Source organism: Seriola lalandi, unplaced genomic scaffold (assembly GCF_002814215.2).
Source record: "Seriola lalandi dorsalis isolate HSWRI2012SDOR001 ecotype SW California unplaced genomic scaffold, Sedor1 jcf7180002054330, whole genome shotgun sequence".
NCBI classification, from domain to species: Eukaryota; Metazoa; Chordata; class Actinopteri; order Carangiformes; family Carangidae; genus Seriola; species Seriola lalandi.
The window spans coordinates 620835-625237 of NW_019524883.1; the positions used below are offsets into that span (position 1 = coordinate 620835).

Sequence of the window (4403 nt, forward strand, 5' to 3'; positions counted from 1 at the left end):
CCCCCCCCACCCTCGCTCTCTCATGTTCGACACACGACTGGAGACACAGTCAGCCCCTCTTCCAGTGTACAGGTGGTTTATTCTCAGTGATTTCTCCATGGATGGGAAGAAGGAGTGGAGTGAGCAACACAAATATCCATTTTGCTATATTCTGTTTCTCACAGAAATATAAGTTTTGCTTATACCAAGCCCTCAGCTTTAAACACCAGCCTTATTTTTCTTTTTAATTAAGTGTTTCCCTCCAGTGCAGTTACAATTATAACTCACTCATTCATTACTGAACCTTTGGTCCTGTTTTGTATTCAACGCTATGCTCTCAGTGTTTTCTCCTCAAAGATACACCCCATGCACTCACTCACTTTCATACTAGCAACTATTACTAACACTGTCATATTTGAACCTAACTGTTTTTTTGTCCACCTGGGGGCAGCAGAAACAGGCTGTAAACTACACTGACATATTAACACCTAATAAAATTCATATGGCAATAGCAATCATTTCCACATCCAGCAGCTACAGCACAGCATTTAGAGTTGTCTTTCTGCCCACCAGTCCACTGTTCACTCTTGTTTAACTGTTAGCTGCTAAATGCTCCACAGTGCTCATCACACAGTCTCTAACCTTGTCATGTGATGCTGTGCAGGTGGTGACCAGTTGGGTTTTTACAGGATGGACAGGAATTGGATCAGTAAAAACCAAAAAAAAAAAAGAGATGAAAGATGCTAAAATTTGTCACTACAATGTGAGTGACCCCTTTCATGTACAAGTAGTCATTTGATCTATTATTCATGTAGAAATATGGGTTATAGCACCACAAAATGTTTCTGTGGAATAAACAGAAGAAGAACTTGTGGACAACGGGCTCTGAAACCACAGCAATACAGTAGCTTCACTTCTCATAGCTTTTTCAAAGACACACTATAAATGCAAAACCATGAGCTAACTGATTAAGACAAAATATTGAAATATAAAATCTTAAGACTTAAGGCTCATGGCAACTTCCTTGTTATTCTATTAAAGTAAATGTCTTTATAGCAGAGTTAGGAAAGCAGGGCTTTCAGTTTTTGTAGATTATGATATTAAAATTAGTGTTTTTTGTAACATATGTTGTTAAGAGTCAAAAGCTCAGTAGAGCAGTGTGTCACAGAACTGCTCCCTGTTTCATTGACTAATTTTTAGGTATTCAAAATTAATTAAATATTTTCCGACCTGTTTTTGCTCAGTAACATCTCTGTGTTTATCAGTGTCTTTCTCTTTATCTCTAACTCTCTCCTGGTTTACACATTAGCTCCTCTCCGCTCCTATCTGACTCCCTGTGCCCTGCTGCAGAGCAGTGACCCGCAGGTCAAAGTTCAGGGCCAAAATAAAACCATGAGAGCCACAGGGATATCACCCTGGTGTCACACACGCTGCCCTCTGAACTGGATCACAGCCATGCACATATGCAGTGACACACACATATAGGCGTATAAAATCTTTCCTTTACTCCCAAATCTTCTTTTCACTGGGTATAAAACTATGTTCTTTTTAGCTTTACAGCCACGTGTTTTAATATTTTCTTCATTTTACAGTCTAATGCTGTAAACCCCTCTCATGCACACACACACACACACACACACACACACACACACACACACACACACACACACACACACACACACTCTCTCAGTTGAGCTGAGGCACTGGAGATGTGGAGACGCAGGCGCAGGTTCATGCAGGGTAACGCAGTTATTTTTCGCTCTCCAGTGGAAGCATTAGAAATGGAAAAGCTACTTATTAAAAGCAACTATTAGACTGAGCCAAATCTATTATGCGTCTGTGTTGCCCCGGCACCGTGACCTTTTAGTCCAAATGTTGATAGGCCTTAATTGTATTTAGCTGCTGTAATTCCACTAACAGTCTGACCCAGAGGCTAATCCAGGGCAGCCAGGCAGCGAACCGTGCTCTTTGCCAGCTGCCATTTGCTGAAGTGGCATTTTGAAAGTCGCAGCTGAAATGTCCCATGGTACCTCTGTTTGCATGCACTTTCCTCCTCTCCCTCATTCCCGTGCCCTCATTTCATGCCCTACCTACACGGGCTGCTGTTTTGTCTTGGGTTTTAGGGATTTGTAGCTTTTTTTAGTGCTTTTTCTGCCCTCAATTTGGAATCTAAGTCACTTTTGTTTTTGTCAAGAAAAAACAACTTTAGTGTATTTTTTTCCTTTTATAGCTGTTTTCCCTTCTTATTGTCAGATGATAAGCTCAGTCAGTTGCATTAAGCTATAAGCCACTGTGCACCAATTAAAAAGCAGGAAACAGATTATAGCAGACACCCAAATCTGACTCTGTCCTCCCACCCCCCTGTCATTCTCTATCTGTCTGTCTCTGACCCTGGTTTCCTTTTTTTCCCTTATCCTCAGGCATCTGCTTCTCTCTAATGTCATTTCTGTCTCTTTGGCTCTCTGTTGCTGCCCTCCTCTATGTCAAGATACTACATCTCTGTCTCTACACTCTGTCTCTCTTTCTCTCTATAGCTTTGGACCTTTCCATAATCACCCCTCTTTCACTCTCTCTCTCTCTCCCTTCTCCTTTCCCTCTTTGTTTCTCTCTCCCTCGGTCTCGTCAGCCAGCTGTAGGCGAGGAAAAACAGAGAGCGATGTGTCTCAGTCGGACGTACTTGACTGCTCTGCCTCTCAGCCACGAGTGACCCCCACAATGAGGCTTTTGAAAAGTCAAGTGGATCAAGTAGATTTGCCACCATCTGCAGGATTAACCACTAATCAATATGAGAGCAGATTAATAGCTGTGAAATCACAAATCAGCCACATGAACAGGGTCCCAGACAGGTTGCGGAATTTGTGGCACGTCATTGAATTTTTGATGAATTTGATAAATTGTCCGTGGAGGTCAGGGACGTTGTGTTTCAAAGCCTGCTAAGTGCATCAGTGATAAGACCAGAAGTAGTGGAGACCAGACTGTAGAAGTTTCCTTTTTGGATGAAACACGCTAACAAGCTTGGACAGGGTGACAGTTTTAGGTCGTGGAAGTGCACAGACTTAGATATGGACAGTCAGGGAACAGTCTTTCGAGACTGTCTTCCCAAGGAATTCATCCAACTGAAGCATTTCAGCAAGTGGCCCCAAACAACACCTGTTTACATTAAAGCATCTAAGCCCTCTAGCGGCCGGAGGAAATGTGACTGTTGTCCACCGTGAAAGCAGGAGGTCAGGTGACACTGATGCAGAGTGACAAAGTCTGTGTGGAGAGGAGATCTGAGACTCCTCCCCAAAAAAATGTTAACACAGGAGGCCGCTGTTGGTTTCAGCCAACATTAGTTTATTTTGACCATGATGATCGCTCCCTAACTACGTAGTTATTATTGTTGTGACCACGAAGATGGACCCTAACTCTGCGCTCAAACCTAACCAGACCTTAACCATAGAGTTGTCAAATCATAAACCAGCTTCATTTTGTCAACATTGATCTGTAGCTGTTTTGGAAGGCACCCCTGATGTCCGTGCTGATAGGGACAACTTGTTGAGTCTCTCTCAAACCTACGTCACAGTAACTTCTCTGACTGACATCGACAGCACTGCACGGTTTAACAGTCTTTCACTTCACACATCCGAGCGCTGAAGAGAACATATTTGTCCATATTTGTCGCCTTGCTCTCTGGACTGCTCTCAGCGTCGCCGCTCAGAGCTGTGTTTCATTCACCTTTTGATTGTGAAATCCTGCAAAGACAAGACACGTGTGGCTAATCTGACAGCTGTCCTCTGCAGAGCAAGACAAGAGCTGCAGGAGCGCCAGTGACGAGGAATGTCCCGTTGTGCAACGTCGTCTTTGTGACAGGCAGCACCTCCTCATAGCTTAGCCCAGCGAGACCGCGCTGTTTGCCAAAGGAGACCACATTCTTTTCCGGGAACACGGGTTGACACAAGTTCACAGGGAAAACTAGTAGTTTTGAGGTCAACACCTTTTGTGCAGAGGTATTTCTTCGACACGCAGGACAGGCTAGAATTAGGGGCAATTTTATAATGCTCTTGAGTGATTTGACCCCTCGTTTTTCAGACGTGCCACGGTGCGTTCAATTGACACAGCTGCTGCTTGTGAGGTGACAGGTGATGCAGAGTTAAAAGCATTTTCCAAACCCCCTCCTTCTCCCTTTTCTTTCACCCCTCTCTCTCCACCTCCTGCCTCCACCTGTCTCTTTATGTAAACCACTGCTCTCTGTCTGAAGACTCATCTCAGGCTATATTCAAACAGATTGAACTCCACACCTTCTCTCTCTCCCCCCCCTCCACTTTTCTCTGCCCTCAATTCTCAACTTATCACAACTCACTCTCTACTTCTCCACCTTATCTCACCATTTCACCCTTTTACCTCATTTTTTTTCCCTCACATGTGCCCCCCTCCCCCCCAAC

At 44.0% G+C, this 4403-nt stretch overlaps 1 protein-coding gene across 1 annotated transcript in view; it reads left to right on the plus strand.

Annotated features, from left to right (window-relative positions):
* The window catches only part of nr2f5 (nuclear receptor subfamily 2, group F, member 5), a 24160-nt gene that overhangs the window by 8717 nt on the left and 11040 nt on the right, over positions 1–4403 (plus strand). The gene's annotated exons all lie outside the window — the stretch shown is intronic.